Below are 22,339 nucleotides of genomic sequence, written 5' to 3' on the forward strand. Positions count from 1 at the left end.
TTAAATTTTAATATAGAACATTAAAAAATTCTCAAATAATTAGAATTAACCACAAAAAGTTCATTGACCAAACATAACAAAAGGAGTACTCCAATATTCTGACTTAGCCGACGAGGCAATGTCAAATGAAGCAATCTGTCTAGGACCTAAACACTGTTTCCGATGATAAACTTAAATGTCAGAATTTGCCCAAAATTTTCCAAGAAACTGCCTGGCTTCTTTTCTAAATGAAACATAGAAGTAAACATGCAGAAGAACTTCAAGGCAGCCATGAACAGCCAACTCATGGAGGGCCTGATAAAGAGACTCAGAGGGGGAAAAATGTTCAAAGAGAAAAGGAGACAACGGGTGCACAAGGCAAATGTCACTTAAAAAATTTTTAAGTCCAGGGTGCTTGAGTGGCTCCATCAGTTGAATGACAGACTCTTGATTTCAGTTCAGGTCATGATCTCATGGTTGTGGGATTGAGCCCCAGGTCAGGCTCTGCACTGGACACAGAGCCTGCTTGCGATTCATTCTCTCTCTCTCTCTCTCTCTCTCTCTCTCTCTCTCTCTCTCTATCTCTCTCTCTCTCTATTTCTCTTTCTCTCCCCTCCCCTCTCCCTCTCTTTGCCCCTCCCCCACTCGTGGGTAGGCTCTCTCAATCTCTCTCAAAAACAAAAACAAAAACAAAACTTTAAATCAGTTGCTAAGTCCAAAGTTAAGATGCAACTTCCAAAATCTCGCTCTGATGGCAGAACAAACCTAGGGATTTTGGAGACAGCACACGTGTTCCCTCCATTGGAAAGGCACACCATTCTTGAAAAGGAACATACCTTTTTAAACCACTAATTTCTGGATTCTTGAACCAGGTTTTCATGTACACTATGAGCACAGTGATATAAAATAGGGGGTAACTGAAGCCAATGAATAATCAAGAGAGACACCTTGCTGGAGTGTCAATTTCATCAAAGATTGTAGTAAAATTGCATATACTTTTATTAAAATAAACACAAATATATTATGTAGCAAAATACAAAATTCTCATTTTTTTCAAGATAAAGGAGTCTTCAGAGAAATGTCCTTTTCGTGAGAAGTTGCTCTGGACAACCCTAGACTGAGGGTACTTTAAAGGAAAGTAGGAGAAACAATGCTTTAGATCATTTATGGATAAAGATGTATCCCAAAAAATCCTGAACATAATCCCTCCATAAAGATAATATAACTTGGAGAGATCTTATATAAAAATTGTTATGGATACAATATTATAAATGAGTCCATAAGCTGCTGAGAACATGACTAGAATTCAGGAAATGCTAAAGTCCTTGTCTTATCTCTGTCACTCATTTACTAAGAAATCAAATATAATCTCCTTAACAATAATCTTTTCTCATTTCTGAATTAGACAAAAATAATAAAATACAGTATTTGGTATTTTCAGCCATATTCCAAATTAATTCCCACCATCAAATTTAGACACAAATTTATCTAACAAAACTTGTCCCAAATGAACTAACTTCAACTAGCAGAACAAACAAATTTAATTTAAAAAATAAAACAGCTAAATGAAAGTATAACTTCTGGGAGACCTTGGGTGGCTCAGTCAGTTAAGCATCCAACTTCAGCTCAGGTCATGATTGGTTCATGAGTTCAAGTCCCACATCAGGCTCCCTGCTGTCAGCACAAAATAAAGGTATTTATTTTTATTTATTTTGAAAGAGAGAGAAAGTGCATGTGCTAGCGTAAGCAGGAGGATGAGCAGAGGGAGAGAGAGAGAGAGAGAGAGAGAGAGAGAGAGAGAGAGAGGAGAGAGAGAACTCCAACCAGGCTCCGCATGCTGTCAGTGCAGAGCTTGATGCAGGGCTCAAACCCACAAATCACAAGATCATGGCCTGAGCCAAAATCAAGAGTTGGATGCTCAAGCAACTGAGCCACCCAGGTACTCCTAAAATAAACATTAAAAAACAAAGGGGGGGGGGGGTTAATGTTTGTTTATTTTTGAGAGAGAGACCGAGAAGAGCATAAGCAGAGGAAGGGGAGAGAGACACAGAATCCGAAGCAGGCTCCAGGCTCATGAGCTGTCAGCACAGAGCCCGACACAGGGCTCAAACCCACAAATCACAAGATCATGACCTGAGCCTAAGTCGGATGCTTAACCAACTGAGCCACTTGGGTGCCCCTAAAATAAACATTTTCTGTAAAAAGTGTATCTTCGTTGCTTCTCAGCCTTTTGGCTAAGATCAAGTGTAAAAAGTGTATCTTCTGTGGTATCAAGAAGAAAAAAATGTTCTGTGTAGGGGAAGGGATTAAACTCACATTTCCTATTATAACTATACTGGCAACATCAAAATGTGGTCTTGCTGGTAATATTTAGCCTAAGTCATTAAATTTTTATAACATGACAACAGTAATACTAGCATTCCTGCCTTGGAGGACTTTCTTTTTCAGTAAAACTGGATATCCCCTTAAAGCCCTAACATTCATTTCCATTCATTCATAAACATTTATTGACTGTCTACCAAATGCCAATCACTGTCGTACCTCTGGAAAAAAAATACTAAGTCACCATCATAAGTTATGTGGTAGCCAAGAAAAACTCCTTCTATTTATTCACATTTTAAATGGTTAAAAATCCAAAGCTAAGAAGTCATAAGAGAACAATTAGCAAAATTTTAGTGCTTTATGCTTCCAACTCCATTCTCTTCTGATCCCTTTTGTGAAGCTTGCCTAAACCACCCCAAGGATGCTAAAATTAGGTATTGTTTAAGGCATAACCAGAATGAGGTAACAGAGTACCCCAAAATAAAACCAAGAGAAGTTAAGGGAACCAAGTAGGAGGCAAGGATCTAAAGTAGTGGACTCAGAACCTCTACCCTGCATGTCTCAAGATAGGCAAAGGTCTAGAAGAGGAAAATTTGTGACCTAATCCAATTGTGCTTAATTCCGCATCCCCCTTTTCATTCTCAAATATTTGTGGCTGCCCTGGGGGGATGCTTTTAGTTCTGACTGCCATGGATTCAAAACACATCATTTCTTAAACATTAGTTATGTTAACTATTATCTCCATTCTACTAATTAGGCAATTAGAATTTGCTACCGCTAAATGAATGTCCAAAGTTAAGCCAGAATTATTTCAAGATGAAGTCAAGAACACATCTCAACTCACATGATAAGGCTGTTATTACCCTGATGCCTAACGCAGAAAAAGACATAAAAAGAAAAACAAACAAAATCAAAAAAAACAAAAACCACACTTCAGACCAATATCCCTTGTGGATATAGATGTAAAAATCCTCAACAAAACACTAGCAAATGAATCCAGCAACATCTAAACAGGACAGTACACCTTTGCTAAGTGTGACTAATCCTAGGAATTCAAGGTTGGTCTATAACCTGAAAGTCAATTATGTAATACATTATACTAATAAAGGATTAAAACCACACGATCACTCAGTTGATGCAGAAAAAGCATTTGACAAAATCCAATACCCTTGCATGATAAAAACACACAAGAAACCAAGAACTGAAGAAAACTTCCTCAACCTGACAAAAGGTACCTATGAAAAAACCACATCTAACATCACAGTTAATGGAGAAAGACTGAATACTTTCTAAGATCAAGGACAAAACAAGGATGTCAGCTCTCACCACTTTCATTCAACACTGTACTGCAGATTTTAGCCAGGGCAATTAGGCAAGAAAAATAAATAAAAAGCATTCAAGTTACAAAGGAAAAAGTAAAATTAATCTATTTGTACATAACATAATATTGTATATAAAAAATCCTTAAGGAACCCACAAGTAAACTATCAGAGCTAGAAAACAACTCCATCAATAGTATAAGATGTAAGACCACTATACAAATATCAGTTGTATTTCAATACACTAATAATGAACAATTTGAAAATGAAATAAAAAACAATTATCTACAATAGCATCAAAAAGAATAAAATACTTAGAAATAAATGTATAAAATTTGCACTCTGAAAATGACAAAAATTGTCAAAAGAAGTGAAAGAAGTCCTAATTAAGTGGAAAGACATCCCATGTTCATGGATTGGAAGATATAACATTATTAAGCTGGCAGTTACCCCCTAAATTGATCTATAGATTCAAATCAATCCCAGAATACCCAAAATAATCTTGAAAAGGAAGAATGAAGTTGGAGGACTCACACTTCCTGATTCCAAAATCTAACTCAATGCCATAGAAATCAAGACAGTGTGGTACCAGCATAAGGACAGACATATAGATCAATGAAGTATTGTTGACAGTCCAGAAAAAAGACCTCACATTCATAGTCAATTGGTTTTTGACAAGAGCGCCACAATAATTCAAAAGGGAATGGGGGGTAGTCTTTTCAGCAAACAGTGCAGGGATAACTGGATATTCACATGCAGTGGAATGAAGCTGGACCCCTAGTTCACACCTTACACAAAAATTAACTCAAAATGGATCATAGACCTAAATTTAAAAGCTAAAATCATAAAATTCCTAGGAGAAAACAAGGGTAAAATCTTCATTTTTAGATTCAGCACTAAAGTACAGTAACAAGAAAAAACATGTAGTTTGGACTTCATGAGAATTATACATTTTGTGCATTAAAGGACCCCATCAAGGGGCGCCTGGGTGGCTTGGTCAGTTAAGCGTCCGACTTCGGCTCAGGTCATGATCTCACAGTCCGTGAGTTCAAGCCCCGCGTCGGGCTCTGTGCTGACAGCTCAGAGCCTGGAGCCTGTTGCGGATTCTGTGTCTCCCTCTCTCTCTGCCCCTCCCCTGTTCATGCTCTGTCTCTCTCTGTCTCAAAAATAAATAAACGTTAAAAAAAAAAATTTTTTTTTTAATAAAAAAAAAAATAAAGGACCCCATCAAGAAAGTGAAAACATAACCCACAGAATAGGAAACAATATCTGAAAATCATATGTGACAAAGGACTTATTTCCAGAATATATGAAGAAATCTTATAACTCAACAATAAAAAAGACAATCCAGTTTTTAAAAAGGGCAGGGATGCCTAGGTGGCTCAGTCAGTTAAGCATCTGACTGACTCCTGATTTCAGCTCAGGTTGTAGTCTCACCGTTCATGAGTCTGAGCCCCATGTCAGACTTTGCTCTAATAGCGCAGAGCCTGCCTAGGATTCTCTCTCTCCTTCTCTGCCAATCCTCTCCCCCCTCCAAATAAATAAATAAACTTTAAAAAAAGGGGGGGGGAGTTTTGACAGAAATAGACATTTCTCCAGAGATCTACAAATAGCCAATAAACACATGAAAACATCTCATCATCATTAGTCATCAGGAAAATAAGTTCAAAGCCATGAGCTACTACTTTACATCTACTAGTATGGCTATAATCAAAATGACAGACAGTTAATAATGTTGACAAGGGGAGTGCCTGGGTGGCTCAGTCAGTTAAGCATCTGACTTTAGCTCAGGTCATGATCTCACAGTCCATGAGTTCAAGGCCCGTGTCGGGCTCGGTGCTGACAGCTCAGAGCCTAGAGCCTGCTTCAGACTCTGTGTCTCCCTTTGTCTCTCTCTCTGCCCCTCCCCCAGTTGCGCTCACATTCTCTCTCTCTCTCTCTCTCTCTCTCTCTCTCAAAAATAAATAAACCTAAAAAAAAAAAAAAACGTTGACAAGGATGTGAAGAAATTTGTAGGTGTGAATGTAGAAGGGTGTATCTACCTTGGAAAAGTTTGGTGGTTCCTCAAAAGTTAAACAGAATTACCATATAACCTAGCAATTCTACTCCTAGGTATAGACTCAAAAAAGGTGTCCAAACAAAAACTTATACAAGAATGTTTATAGCGGCATTATTCATAATAGCCAAGAGACAGAAACAACCCAAAAGCCCACCAATCGATTAACAATAAGCAAAATGAGGCATATCCATACAATGGAATATTATTTAGCCATAAAAATAAATGAGTAAAGTATTGATCTATGCTACCACATAGATGAACCTTGAAAACATGCTAAGTGAAAGAAGCCAGCCACAAAAGAACACAAACTGTAGGATTTTATTTATATGAATGTCCAATATAGGCAAATTACAGACACAGAAAGTAGCTTAGTGATTGTCAGGGGCTGAGGGACAAAAGGGAATAGGGAGTGACTGCTAATAGATATAGGGTTTCTTTCTGGGGAGTTGAAAATGTTCTAAAATTAGAACGGTGCATCTGTGACAGATGCACAAGCATGTGAATACACTAAAAGAAAACAACTGTACATTTTAAATGGGTAAATTTTATATGTGAAGCGTCTTTCAATAAAGCTGTAAAAACAAAAATGGATGGAGCCAAGTAATACTTAATTTCTAAACAATTTCACTTTCAAAAAAAAAAAAAAATGCTGAACCGCTTGCAAAAATGTCAAGAGAAGGCAAGCCATACTTATTTTTCCCCCTTAAGAGATTACCTCAGAGCACCAATTTGCCTTCATGTTACAGTTGCAAACTCATTACCAGCAATATACATAAGAAAAAAATGAGGTTCCCATCAAACCTGACTTACTCTAAATAATATGAGAGTGAAAAGAGGAAGACCCAACATGTCAGCAATACAATCAGTCATCTATAGGAAAACACAAACTAGAACCTCAATGAGTGAAGAGTTTAAGGAACACAAAATCCTATTACTGGAAAAGTCATCTTCAATGAGATAGGATTGGAACGTATTGATATTTTAAAAGCTCAAAACAAAAGCAACAATATTATACTCTGCCCTAAGAATTTTATAACAGATGGTTGGCAAGGCTTCTATACATGGGTAGTTCAAGAAGAAAAAATTTGGCATTGTCATCCCAAGCACTATTTGGAATATAAATAAGATACCCTGATCCACAGATCCAGGATCTGAGAGGAAGAGTATATGTTGAGCAGGAAACTATGCTGATCAGTCAACTCATTTCCAAGCCAGGTTAATCATCTGTCCCCCTCCCGCCCCCCATAAATCAACAATTCTTTTTTGTTTGTATATGCTCCAGTATACATGTGTTTAGCATATAAGTCTATCCCCAGCAATCGTCAGACTGATTAAATGAATGCTGAACTGGCATTCAAGTTCTAGCTCTGCCACTAGGTACCTATGTGACTTTGGGGAAATGGCAGCACCGCTCTCTGTCTTGATGTAGAAAACAACAGAGCTAGACTAGTTAAATCAAGGTTTCTTTTAAAAAAATTTTTTTAATGTTTATTTATTTTTTGAGAGGGATAGAGACAGAGTGTGAGTGGGGGAGGGGCAGGTGGAAAAGGAGACAGAATTCGGAGCAGCCTCCAGGCTCTGAGCAAGCTGTCAGCACAGAGCCTGATGCTGGGCTTGAACTCACAAACTGCGAGATCATGACCTTAGCCAAAGTTGGACGCTCAACCAACCAACCCACCCAGGCGCCCCAAGATTTCTTTTTAACTCTAACACTCAATGATTCAGAAACCCGAAAACTACAAAAATAACAATAATGTGGGGTTCAACAATCTATGTGTTTAACAACACAAAACTTCTTTGGGAGGGAACTGATAGAAAATTTTAAGTAACACAATAATGCTTTCCCAAAAATAATTACAACCTACAACATATACAAATAACAAAACTTGGTTCTAAATTATAATCAGGAACAGACATATTATGACCCACTAGGAACAGAAATACAAAGCACACTAAACCAACATTCTGTAGAGTGAGGGAAAATTTTAAATGTTTATATTGAATACATTTACCTCCCTGCCTCCTCTCCTTTCTGCCCAGCCCCTTCTTGTCCTAAACACATTCATAAAAAAAATGTGCTTATCAAAAAAAATGTATTATATGGTTCCCTATTTTTGGCAAAAAAAAAAAAATGTAGACTTTAGATAAAATTAACATTAAGAAGCAAATGCGTAATACAAAACAAAGAGATGGACTTTACAATACTGTCCTGAACGCAAGGGATTAAAAAATTAGGAGCTCAACCCCAATTTTTTAGAAATGTTTATATTTTGAATCGCTAACTAGTCTGGGGGTGGGGAAGGGGAGGAAAGGGGCTAGTGGAAGAAGGAAAAAACAACTTACTCAGAATAGAAGGACAAAAAGTGAGGAAAAGCAACAAAAGATGATAAACTGTAGCTGAGCAGGAGCACTAAGACATACAGAGGCAAAACAATTAAAATCTTGCAAGAAAATGCAAAGCCACAAAGAGGTGGTTTAAATATATGAGAAACAATATGCCAAATAAAGACTGGATGGGTCACTTGATAAATAGGGTATAGACAGTGATAAAAGCAAAACAGCTGATAACTTTAATTTGCTTCACTATTTATTTACTAAGGAAGTTTTGAGGGAAAAAACCCTATTCCTAAATTACTCTTTAAGACATATAAATAACTGATAGCCTATCAAATTCATCATTAAAAAAACCAGATGCTTCCAAACTAATATATCAGATGTTAGGTAGTCATGGAATCCCAAAGCATCCTCTGCATTTTAAAACAATGTAAGTATAAAATTATAAAACTGCAGGGAAGAACTTAACTGGCCAATAGTCATGAGAGGAGTGACCTCCTATCAGCACCAGAAAGATGGAATCCAGACCTGTTTCCTTTATCGACATTTATCCAGCCCCTTCCTCAACTCCTGGCATATTTAGGCACTCAAAATATATTTGCAGAACAAAAATGAACAGAAACATGCCATCAATATAACTCCCATGTACTCAAGAGAAGGGCGCTGGCTGCGAGCTTCAAATTGACCGAGCTGGCAAACTGCTAACAGGGGATGGGACCAGAAGACACATCAGCATGAATAACCTTCTGAGGAAAAGACATCACAGCTTCTAAAAGAGGAAATCACACCATACCGGTCTACCCAAATTCTCTGAGAAGAAAGTAAGCATGTGAATATAATTCATGTGGGCTTTTATAAAAGTCTTGACAAGATTCTAAGTAAAAGGTCATTTTTTTTAAGCCTGAGTGACTCCAAAATTGTGAATATTTACCATAGATAGGTTGTGATCTAGACAGAATATTATGGGTAAATGCTGAGGCACCTCCCCAAACGAAGAAGTATAAGCACAAGACTGATTGTAGGTAGCATTTTTGGAAATGCTATATGTGATATTTTAATGAATTATATTCAAGACATGAGGAAATTCCCCATTTTGCAGATGGAATGACAAGCTCCCTGATAGTGAAATAATACAGAGCTGTAAAAATAAGGGAACGGAGAGGCGGAAAGGAGTTTTAAGTGTATCAAATGAGAAACATTTGCAAAAAACTGGGATTTATTTTCAGCTTAGAGAATACTTTGGCAAGCCTGAAAGTTGTCCAAATATCTAAAAGATCTGTCCAGCAGAAGAGAAACTAGAGCTGCAGTTCCTGTGTCGACAAAATTGGGCCCAAAGTGGAAACTGCAGAAGGAGCACATTTCAACTCAACATAAGGTCAAGCTTTCTGACCATCAGACCTAACTAAAAAGGTGATTCTTACCCTGAATTACCTCTAAGAGCCCCGTGAGATAGAGGAAGCTAAGATACCACAGGCCAGAGAACGGCAGGTATTATTACAGCATGGACAAATGGAAAGTAAGGCACCTACAGGGAAAAAACCTAAGTCGTCCCCAAAGAATTCACGGCTTCCAGTCAAAAAAATGAATTTTTGAATAATTATAGAATGTTCCCCTAAAGATACTGTGATGTTCTGTGCAAAGGCGGAGGAAGGGATGGGGAGGGGTTGTTAAGGAAAAGACTAAAAACAGAACATATTTTCCTATCTTTCTAGCAAATAATAATTTGGCTATATCTCAAAATGTAGTTCTGACTGGTTACCATAAATCCGGAAAGGCAAAGCAATGCTAACAAGGATCCAAAGTGTAAACAGAATGACTAAGAGGCTGAAGGAGGTTTCACCAGAGATTACACCTTAAAATCAATCATCTTCAACGGAGAAACATGAAAGCCAAGGGCACTATGACCAAAATCTGAAAATGTATCAATATGGCAAATATACTAATTTATTCACCAGATCTCAGTACAATAAACTAAGCTTTTAAACTTCAAAAGGTAGTCTTTTTGTCCACAATAAATAAAAAGAAATGTGTGGAATGTGTTATCACCAAGAGGGATTTAGGGTTAAGAATACTCAAGAAGTGCATAAACTTATGTATATTAAGTCCATTCTGGGGTCCTACAGGATACAAGTGGTACCTTAAGTGAGGCCCTAAATCTCTGGGGTTAATGGCTTATAAGGTAACAATGCCTCACCTCAAAACATGTCTTGGTGACAGAATAACTGGCTAATGACCTCTGTCTAACAGACTCAGTGAGGTCTGTTGCTATAGTTCCTTTCATTCTTTTATTTATATGTGTTTTTATATTTTTCTTTATCTTTTATACATTTAGAATCCTTACATAGCTCTATATACTGAATTTTTCATTTATCACACACTCAACATTCTAAGACATTAAAAGTTTTCAAAAACACTGTTTTATGGTTGTATAATCATCCATCCTTAAATATGCCATAATGTACCGATTAATCTCACTGCTCATTCAAGTTTATTCTCAGTCCTCCCCAGTATAAATAGTGCTACAATGAATACCTTTGTTCACAAATCTTTCTGTATATCTCTATTTTTCTCCCTCTTAAGGTAAATTCCTAGTAGAATAACTAAGTTAAAGGACACCTTTAGGTTTTTCGATACATGTTGCCAAAATACCTTCCAGAAAAATTGGGCCCAATGCACACTTCACTAGCAGTTTTGGAGACTGCCCCTTTACTACCATTGACAACATAGTTCAATTGCCAATTTGATAGGTTAAAAAAAAAAAACAAAACTCTATGGGGCACCTGGCTGGCTCAGTGAGTAGAGTTGTGCCTCTAGTCTTGGGGGTCATGAGTTTGAGCCCCACAGTGGGGGTAGAGTTTACTCAAAAAAAAAAAAAAAAAAAAGTGTATCATTTTAATCTGCATTCCTTTGATTACTTCAGAATAAATATGTTTCTCATATGCCTCTTGGCAGTTGTATTTCTTCCTTGTGAACTCTGACTAATTCTTTGTCAGTAAGGCTTTTCTTACTTTCCTTTGGCATAACAAACTTTGAAAACTGGTGATGCAGTCACATATCAGTGACTTCGGCTCCCCCTGCTGGCCAAAAAATTACTACATGATCAAAACCTAGATACAGGCTACAACCACAGTTGACCCTTGACCAAGAGTTTGAAGTTCGAGAATCCATTTATACATAGACTGCCTTCAATAAATATACTGGAAAAATTTTTGGAAATTTGTGACAATTTAAAAAAACTGGCAGATGAGCCACGTAGTCTAGAAACATTAAAAAATAAATAAAATGTTAGGGTATATCATAAATGCATAAAATGTATATAGATACTAGTCTATTTTATCACTACCACAAAATATATATGAACTATAAAACTTAAAATTTATCAAACTTACATACACACAGACTGTACATTATCTTTTCATTTTTGATGTCTACTATTAGTAATATATGTAACACCTGCAGTATTTTGTCATATAAGACAATATTGACATAGATACTGACAGATACATGATTCATCTTATAAAGAGACAATGTAAACTGATAATACTGATACAGTAAAGTACTGTAAATGTAAATGTATTTTCTCTTATGATCTTCTTAATAACATTGTATTTTCCCTGGCTTACCTTACTCTAAGAATGCAGTACAGAATACATGTAACATAGAAAATACATGTTAATGAACTGTTCATGTTATTGGTAAGGCTCCAGTCAACAGTAGGCTATTAATAAATTGTGGGGGAGTCAAAAGTTATATGTGGATCTTTGTACAGGGTTGGCGCCCCTAAGTCCTGCATTGTTCAAGAGTCAAACATATAAGCTTGTCCATATTCTGGATTGTTGCTAAAAACACAGTTTTTATACAGTGATAAAACAGTTCTGTGTCTAAACTCAACAGAGCACTGATGAAAAAGGAGGGAGGGGACACCTGATCACTAATAAAGAATTCTAATCAGTTCACTACCAAATACACTACGTGGTTGGAATATCACAAGCCTAAATAATATTCATTTTCCTATAGTTTATTCTAATAATGTGAAAACATTCTAGTTACCAGGTGACACTGGCTTGTCGGCAAATTGATCTCTTTTTCAAAAGCAAAACTAAGAAAACAAAAACACCTATGTCCCATTCAATGGAAATTTAAAACAAAAACTTCCTTGCAATTCTTATTCCAAGTTACTCAGCTGCTTACACTCAACAAGCTGGGTCCTACATCTCCAAAGGGTAAGGCCAGGGCTGGCGAATGTATGTGACTAACTCAGCTTTTTGATTGATACCCTCCTAAAGAAGTACTTCAACGGGGCAATGTAGTCCTTAGACCATCCGTTCAACATACACTCACTCACCAAGTGCCATAAAAAGCAAGCTGTGATAGTAAGAGACAAGACTCAAGCCCTACTCTCAAAGGACTTGGAAGCTAGATGGGTGTGAGAAGTAAACCTACAATCACCGTACAACAGAAGTGCCAGCTATGTGCACACACACACCCAAAGGCAATGCCTGGGGACACAGGAAGCTATCAGTGTCAGCTACTATGCTGTTACTGTTATTATCATCACTGTTATTAAAGAACTGGGAGAACTAAGTGTCTACAACAGGGCAGAAGTCACTTTAAACAGAAGCAACTGCTTATGTAAAGGCCCAGGGGCAAAGGTGCAGTAAGATGCACAGAAAGAACTGCAAGCAATTCAGCACCATTGAGTTCAGGGTGCTCAGAAAGGAGACAGATGATCTGGCAGGGGCCAGATCACCAGGGCCTGGATGCTTGGCAAAAGCATTTGAATTCTACCTAGATCAGGCATATGATGAGATGATGAGATCGATATTTTATAAGGATCACACTGGCGGCAACTTGGAAGATGGAAGGCAGTCAAGTAGAATGATCATAAGGTGACAGAGGTCATGCAGGCAAAGGGTGACAATGGTCTGAACTCAGGAGAGAGAAGTGGAGGAGACTAAGAAAACATTGTGAGCTAGGATCTCAAGAACATGGTGACCATTATGCCACAAGGAGGAATTCTGACTTGGGTGACTGGGTGAATGATGGTACCACTCACAGGGACACGAAAATGGGAAGAGGTTGGACCAGGGGGGAGTAGTTGATTAGGTCTTTTTTTTTTTTTTTTTTTAAAGTAGGCCCCACGCCCAGCCAGAGCCCAATGCAGGGCTTGAACTCACAACCCTGAGATCAAGACCTGAGTTGAGATCAAGAGTCAGACCCTTAACCAAGTGAGCCACTCAGGTGCCCCTGATTAGGTCATTTGGAAATGAACGTGGGACAGCCAAGTAGAGATGTCCAGGAGGCAGCTGCGTGTAGGGGATCAGAGATAAGAAGACCATTTAGATCTAGAAAAAACACATTTGCAAATCATCACTATATGGATGGTGAATGAGACAAAAACTGCGCTTGAAATGTCCCCGAGAAAATGCATAGGGTAAGAGGAGAGAGGGCCAAGCTAAGGCAAACAGTGATGCGAAAGAAGAAAAGAGTCCACAAAGAAAACAGAGCAGCCAGAGATGACAATGGTCCAGAAAGAGGCTGAAGTCACATCATCTGTACTTTACTCTGTGTCAAGCACCCCTCCATGTGCTTTCCATGTATTGACTCATTTCCTCCTCACAACAGTCCTCTGAGGGAGGTGCTATTATTTTTATTATTTTTCCCATTTTTCAGACGAGGTACCTGAGGCACAGAGACATTAAATAATTTTTTCAAGGTAATACAATAAGTGGAAGAGCTGAGATCTGAATCTAGGATTCTGGATCCAGAGTCCATGTCCTGTACCACTCTTCTACACTGCTTCTCAGAAATGAAGACAAGAGGCCAGGAGGGACCACCACCACCACAACCAGGGGGGACAATCCACAGCGTCAGAGACCACAAGGAGGTCTCAGAAGATGGTCGAAAGGGAGCCTCTGAATTTGGCAACAGAGATGAACACGTAAGGGAACTCACAGGTAGAATCTAGCCAAGAACCAATGGTTATAGTGTAGGGTTTTGTATTCTTAAAAAGTAAGAGACTTGAATGTATTTATAAGCTGAAGAACAGGAGCCGACAGGGCACGGGAGGCTGAAAATTGGTTGGGGAAAGAGACGACTGACAGCCAGAGGTCCCTACAAGGAGGAAGAAAACAGCTCAAGCGGCCAGAGGGGTGGGCCTAGCATGGAAAGAGGCAAAGACAGACACAGGGACAGTGGACCCAAGAGGGCTTCTTCCCTGATAGGCTTTGTGTGCTCTCTGACCCAAGAGACAAAGTCACTGGGGGAAGGGCGATTTCCTTTATAAGCAAGGCAGCTAGCTGTCTGACTTCCAAAGAAGCCCCCACAGTAAGATGCTTCCAGAATGATAATGTTAATTAAAATGTTTTATTTGATTCTTTTAGCCCTGTTTCCACTCTCATCTGGCTGCCTCACTTATCAAATTACAATCTAGGCGGAAACATTTCACAAGATGATTTCTAAGGAAGAAAAAAATCCAGCAAAAACTTAAATCACTAGGCTGTCCAGAATAAAAAGATAATTTTTTTAAAAGATAGTATTTTTCAATCTCTTCAAGTCAAGTACCTGCATAATTTTTTGAGCTTCCAGAGTTACGATGGCTACTCTTTGTCCTCCAGAGCAAACCAGTCAACAAGGCCCAGCACTGCTCTCCTACGCTCTACCTGACTTTTCTCCCCAACTCCAGCCCCTACTTCTGGTGGTCTGCCTAGGCCTCATCAGCACTCTCTGGCCTGGATGAATGGCTCTTCCTCCCATAGTCCAAACAATTACCCAACACTATGAACTCCTTCTCTTCAGGGTAGGGAGATAGGAGAAGGAATTTAGGAACCAGCCTCTGATGACAACTCACGAAGCAATTTCGTAATACGTATTTATCCAGAACAGTCCCAGAGCACCGTAAAAATCTGATAAAAGCAATGGATGCTTCCTCTCCATAAAATGCACAAAAGCAAAACCAGGCTGCCAAAAACTCGTCACTCTTCATATATTTTATCTATAGCAAAATCCTTCCAGCTATCACTAAAGATCTATTTACTTTTCCTTGGCAAATAATTTATATAAGCTTAGTTTGCCAGTATCCCAGCCTACTACAGAAAGAAAGCATTAAAATAGCGGGGAGAGCTGCTGGAGGCTAGAACAAGAACAAGGACAATAACTGCCTGACACTAAGGTAGGAGGTCATGAAAGTAGATGACAATAGACAAAAGAATATAGAAAATAACCCAAGAGCGGGATGCCCCGCTGGCTCAGCCAGAAGAGCATGCAACTCCTGATCTCAGGGTCATGAGTTCAAACCCCACGTTGGGTGTAGAGATTACTTAAAATAAAAAATAAAATAAAATTTGAAAAAGAATAACCCCCCCCCCAAAAAAAAAGAAAGAAAAAGAATAACCCCAGAGTATGTAATATATACACACTAGTCCACTCATACAGTATATTTTTTTGGTCTCTAAAGGCACATTATATTTTAGCCCAGTACAGTAACTGCTAGGCATAATGAGGATGTTTCATAATTCTGGATTATTATTAAAAGATATAATTTTGTTCAAGGTGCTTCCTTTAAGGAGGCAGAGAAGCATGTAACACCTTTAGAAAAATTTTCACCTCAATGTTAACTTTTTAAGTCTTAGCACTAGACGTTTCAGGAGAAGGAAATCATTAAACAAAGGTGCATACAGGCCAGTGGTGAAAAGTAAGGTTTAAAAACAAAACAGGTTGGCAGCAGCTAGATCATCAGAGGTCTATATCCTACGTTAAAAAGTTTGAACTTTACCCTAATGGCAAATAGGAGAGGAATGGAAGCAGAGGACTAACCAAATCAGTCAAGCCACAGGAGGAACTTGCTCCAGGTCTTGCTATTTCTGGGGGGACCCATTCTGTCTACCCAAAAATGACAGTTTGAAGCCAAATGTTAGAGGATAACCACGCCAGCTTCTTCAAATATGGCATCTGATTGCATAGAAAACACACAGTGAGGAGGCTGTTAATTCCACATTACTGGGTATCCTTGGCTCCCAAACACCTAGAGACAGACACATGGGCCTAAGGAAATCCCAAATATCAATTTCCACAAAGGATGAGACATGGAGAGCAAGACTGTAGTCTTGACCTTAATTTTGCAAATCAGAATTTTACTCAGTTTAAAAAAAAATAATCTAACCTTGTAAAATTTTGATTTTATATAAACCTAAAGTTTCAATGGTAACAAAAATCTATACATAATAAAGATAAATCCATGAGAAGCCTAAGGAAATAATCTACTTCTTTAAATCATGTTCCCAATTTGCACCAAAATTTTCATTTCCCATGTATAGATAGGTGTTGAGGGTCTGAGGGTCTGTCACCCATGATGAGGGACGAAAGTCTGTGGGGCTGACAAGGCTACTGGATGTTGTTATGGGTTGAACTGTGTGCCCCCAAAAGAGATTTTGGACTCCTGATGCCCACTACAGCAAAACTGGAGATAGGGTCTTTACAGAAGTGATCAAGTTAAAATGAGGCCATTGGGGTGGGCCTTAATCCAGTATGATTGTTATCCTTTTTAAAAGGAGAAATTTTAAACACAAAGACATGCACACAGGGAGAACTCTGTATAAAGACTGAAGTCATGTGGCCACAAGCCAAGGAACTACCAGAAGCTAGAAGAGGCCTGAACAGATCCTGCCCTAGTACCTTCAGAGGGAGCACGTACATCCCTGCCCTCAGACTTCTAGCCTCCAGAACTGAGACACAATACATTTCTGTTGTTTAAGCCACTTAATTTGTGGCACTTTGTTATGGCAGCCCTAGCAAACAGATGTCATAAAGAAAATTAGCAGCTCATGTTTAGTGAGCACACACCAAGTGTTTTTCTAAGAATTTTGCAACAGCAAACTCTTAGTTCTTCTGAAGTCCACCCTGGGATCTAGATACTGTAATTATACCCTTTATACAGATGAGGACACCAAGGCTCTAAGAGGTAAAGGAACTTGCCCAACATCAGCGAGAGCCCCCACTCTTACCACCAGGCTATAAGGAACTATTATTAATAATAATTATTGTAATAACAGTAGTAGTTCACTAAGTCAGATACCATGGCCTTTATAGCTATGATATACACAGCAATGTTAATATTATTTCCAATACAAAGAAAGACTCTGAATCTCAGAGAGGTTAAGAAATTGCCTAAGATCACACAGCCAGGAACATGATAGTGTATCTAACTACCAACATGAAGGAGTAAACAAAGAAAATCTTTTTACTAAAACTTTAAGAGCAAGTAAAACGTGTAAAGGCCTGACCTTCCAATTCAATACTAGAAATATACATCTATAAGCTGAAAATTCTTCAAGATCTCAGGAGAATATGTGTCCTAGATGACAGTACCCTTTGTGTATATATATCCCTTCAGCCACTGTTCAAAGGCCATCTGCTCTCTCAGCTGTGGCCCTGGCTGTTTCTCTGACTTCCAGACACAGGACGAGAAGAGATGTAAAACTGAGATACTGTTTTTGAAGGATTTTGTAAATTTTGCATTAAATTTTTTATTTTGATACAAACATCAGAAAGTATAAAAAATATAGTACAGTAGGAAGTCTCCTTCTCACCCTGTGCTCTACCTGCCCAGTTTCTAGACTTAACAGGTAACCAAAGTCACCATTTTGTTTATTCTTCTAAAGTTTTTTTAAGGGCTTACACACCGAGACAATACAAATTTTCTTTTCTCCTTTTTTCTCCTCCAAAACACATAAAGGGTAATATAGCACACATGCTATTCTGCATCTTGCTTTGATCACTTAACTATGTATCTTGGGAGACCATTCCATATCATATTGAATTATATTTTAGTTCTGCCCTTTGGTCAAGAATACTTTAATGTTTATTTATGTTTGAGACAGAGAGAGACAGAGCATGAGCAGGGAAGGGGCAGAGAGAGAGGGAGACACAGAATGTGAAGCAGGCTCCAGGCTCTGAGCTGTCAACACAGAGCCCGATGTGGGGCTGGAACTCACGGAGTGTGAGATCATGACCTGAGCTGAAGTCAGATGCTTAACCGACTGAGCCATCCAGGCGCCCCTGGTCAAGAATACTTTTTACTTGCTTCCATCATAGTTCAATCACAATTCAAACACAAGGCAACCAGCAGTCCGTAAAGCAACCTGAGGCAAGTGATGGTGGTGTCATAGCACATGCCAGGGCCCATACAGCTCTTCTCCCAGCCCCTCATCTTTTCTTTGCTCTTTTCTCCAACTTGCCCATTTTTCCTCCCCCTCCTCTCCATTCCTTTCCCATCTCACCCATGTCCCAACCCTGACCACTGGACCTAGGAACATCAAACATCATCCATAGTGCTTAGTCATGGCTAGCAGTGAAAAAGCTATAGATCCCTGATATATACAAAGGGGTACATAATCTCCATGGGAATTTTTTTTTTTTTAACATTTATTTATCTTAGAGAGAGAGAGAGAGAGAGACAGAGCGCAAGTGGGGGAGGGGCAGGGAGAGAGACACACACACACACACAGAATCCGAAGCAGGCTCCAGGCTCTGAGGTGTCAGCACAGAGCCCGACATGGGGCTCAAACCCTCAAGCCATGAGATCATGACCTGAGCCGAAGTCAGACGCCCAAGTGACTGAGCCACCAGGCGCCCCATTTTTTTTTTTTTAAGTTTATTTAAGTTTATTTATTTTGAGAAACAGAGAGCATGTGCACGAGCTGGAGAGGGGCAGAGAGGGAGAAAGAGAGAGAGAGAGAATCCCAAGCAGGCTCCCAGCTATCAGCACAGAGCCTGAGTCGGGACTTGATCCCACAAACAGTGAGATCATGACCTGAGCCGAAAAAAAGAGCTGGCCACCCAATCAACTGAGCCACCCAGGCACCACTCCATAGTAATTTCTAATTAACAACAGTGCCTTAACCGCCTTGAGGAGTTTTTGTTTGGCATTCTTTTCCTTTTGTTATCTTTCCTTCGGTACTTTGGTTTGTGAAAAGGGTGCATATTGGCGCTATTTTCTAAATGCATGGAAACAAGCACATACTCAGGTCTAACATGTAAGTAATGCCTGATATAACTGGAGTTCATTCTGAAATATGACAATCAGAAACAAAATACATGAGCTATAAGAAACAAACATTTTGTTTCCAAAGTATACATTTTAATTAGCCGACCATTTTTTTTTTTTTTTTTTTTTACTTAAAAATAAGCAGCTGTAATCTGAAAATATATCTCAGAAACATTTTAAGGACATTCACACAAAAGAGAGAGTTCTCTCTCCCTTTTTTATTTTCTATCCTTCAAATTCAATGTCATCCTCTTCTTCCCAAAAGCTGCCCTTTTTTTCCTGCCCAGATCAAACACTATAGCTTTCAAGATGGTTTGTTTTTGTTTTGTTTTAAGTAATAAAAGGAATAGGAGAATGTTAGCAAACAAATTTGTTTAGACTCAAAAGAGGTCTTCCAGTGATCAAAGAACTGGTGAGGGACATAAGATTAAGGCAGCCACACAGTAGGTAACAGGTAGTAACTCACACAGAATGGAACGCTCACTTCCATTCTGTTTGCCTGCCAAGCCAGAGGCCTTTCGTACAACTTCAGAGGTTGCTGTGGGACTATATTGTAACCCACCAGGTTCAGCGATTTAGAGTTAACATTTTAAACATCATATACATCTTCAAAACCAGGCCTCTAAGTACCTAATAGCTTAGTTAAAACTAAGGTGACTGTAAAATAAAATCTGATATATTGGGTCTCAATTTCCTTAGGTTTCTAGAGAACTGGTACCCATTCATAGCCCCTTGCCTACTTCCTGAAGATAATAGGGGCCACCAGGTCCTGGCACTAAACACTCGGTGCCAAAGAAAAATACTCTTGTACAAGGTCCTCTAATTCTCATGGGTTCAGGACTGCTGGCTGGATTCCCCATGCAACCCCTCCAACTCTACAAAGAGAATGGCTGGCAACAGTGTCACTTTGGCTTCCTTTATACTAATATAAGCACTCATTATCCAACAATAGCAGCTGGAACATAAATGAAGATGAGAATTCAGTCTACATTGACCTAAAGATTTCCCTCAGTCTAAATATTTAGTTACACAGACCGCATTATTCTCTGATTTGTCCACTGCATTAACTTGGAATTCCACAGGGGAGACCACCACACAATAGTCTCAACTACTCAACTAGGATCTAGCTCCAAAGGAAGGCAACCTGTGCCACCTGGTAAAGCTGGCAGAGGGTATCCATCATTCCTTACCTTTCTCTCTCCATCATTCCTCCCATTTTCCTCCCTACATATGTCTTAAGCTTTACCCTCTGTTTAGTCCTAACGCAAAGTCCTTTGACCACCTACGTACAAGAGATAGAAGGAACCAAGAGACTGGAGGACCATGATTATCAATGAGGGCTTTTTCATCTCAAGATCATCTAGCCACACCGCCCAAGAAACTTATCTTGTGAGATGAAACTCGACACAAAGTGCTACCCGTTTGAGAAAAATAGTGTAAATTCAAATGCACAGGACCAGGGGGCAGTAGGAGAACCCTCCAACAGAGTACGGGTAAACCAACAGGTCTTAGAAGGTTCTCATCTACTTACTATATGAAGTTTCAGAGTAAACAAATGGTTAATGACACATCTTTTGTAACACATGAATCAGCTACAGATTTGCAACAGTGGGACACACCCTAGTACCTATGACTCTAAAGTACCTGTTTGAAAGTAGACCTGGGTGTTTGACTGTCAATCCATCCTATGAGATTGGAACAGAATTTTTACAACTGTGTGTCAGTTGTCATGATTTAAAGTTAAAAAGTAAACACATCATTATAATGGAAGTTAATCTGAGAACTTCCCTAATACTTTAACACCAATAATCAAGAACAGTAAGTAGCCAAAGTAAGGAGTAACTAATCAGTCCTGGAAGCACACACAATAGGAGTTCTGGAAGGGAAAGGAGTGTCAGACAAGAGGGCTGAAGAGCTGCAAATTCAAGGATTTTAGAATATTCTCAATTCTAAAGAAAAAAAAATAAAATGAGAACTTTAATTTTAAAAACAACACATCTTACCTTGAGAGGCATCCAAAGAGCAGTCATAGTGTCAGAAGAGTTCAGACAATACTCAGAAATGAGCAAGAAGGGAATCTCTGTAGTCCCTCAGCCACCAAGTATGAGCAGGTAGGAAAATTTTTTGCTTCAAGAAGGTAATCTGAAAGAGAGGACTTTCAGTGAGACTAAAAACTAATCAAGAAGAAGTCAACAGTTTAAGCTATCTGGACAGAAATTCAAAGTACTATTTGCCTCACCATCCTAAAAAGATGTACAAAACACAGTCCGCTTAGAAAAGGGCAATTGTGTGTATGTATATCTCCATCTATATGCAGAAATGTATTTTACATAAAATGTGGATTAAATGTGTAACACTTTAGATAACATAAAATTGCTTATCAAATAAATAATCGGAAAACCAAAAACCCAGATGAAAAAATGATTATCCAGGGTACTTCAAAAACACTATTGAAAAGTGATTTGTTAACGGACCATCTAAAAAGACCCTTGCCACATTTAATTTTATTCAATAAATTAAAACCTCTCTGATCATCCTGATGGTCCTAAATTTTATGAAATTTAAGTTTCAGAGCCCATTCTACATGAAAAATCTATTCTTGACTTAAGTGCTCCAAGCAAATAAAAGGCCCTTCTTTCCTAGGGATCTTTAAAAGCAGACCAAACAACTTAATTTTGAGGATGGGGAGCAGGCAAGTTTATGTGGAGGAAGGAAGATCGATTAAATGACCTCTTGTCGGATCCTTGTTCAAGTCCTAGGCCTGGATGAAAATTCCAGCTTAACCAGTTACTGTTTCGCTTAAAATGGAGGCTTGCCCGAGCAGGGACAAAAAAAAAAAAAAAAAAAAACACCAAAAAAAAAAACAAAAACAAAAAAACCCCAGCACCCCCACCCCGCAAAAATAAATTTTGAAAAATCAAAGGCTACAGTACCCTGATTTCTTAAGAAAAATTAAAAATAAAAACCTCTGGAGTAGATTTGTTCTTGCTATGCGCTTGTCACTTCTGCTTCGAAGACTTGGCATCACTTTCCTCACCGCTCATCGGATTTGGGGGGAGGGCGGAGTCGGGGCGGGGGGGGGGGGGGAGTTTGACTCTTGACCCAAGTCTCAGGAGGGTTTAATAGCCCCTCCAAGATCCTCACCGCAAAAGCCAAGGGGAGAAGAGAAAGGGGAGAGCCCGAGTTCCCACCCCTCCCCCCACCTTGGACCCTAGTCCCAAACCTAGCCCCCCCACCTTCCCGCTGAGGGGCGACTCCTTCGGCCCCATCCCCATTGTTAGG

The 22,339-nt window shown here is 39.0% G+C and overlaps 1 protein-coding gene across 1 annotated transcript in view; it reads right to left on the bottom strand.

The window, feature by feature from the left end:
* Positions 1–22,100, bottom strand: part of KANSL1 (KAT8 regulatory NSL complex subunit 1) — a 174,665-nt gene extending 152,565 nt beyond the window's left edge. Inside the window, exons 1-2 of the mRNA XM_042965867.1 lie at positions 22,024–22,100; positions 21,061–21,199 (exon numbers count right to left, since the gene is read on the bottom strand). The gene's annotated coding sequence lies outside the window, so the exon portion shown is untranslated. The remainder of the gene's footprint in view (positions 1–21,060; positions 21,200–22,023) is intronic.
* Positions 22,101–22,339: the final 239 nt, after the last annotated feature.

Source organism: Panthera tigris, chromosome E1 (genome assembly GCF_018350195.1).
Source record: "Panthera tigris isolate Pti1 chromosome E1, P.tigris_Pti1_mat1.1, whole genome shotgun sequence".
NCBI lineage: Eukaryota > Metazoa > Chordata > Mammalia > Carnivora > Felidae > Panthera > Panthera tigris.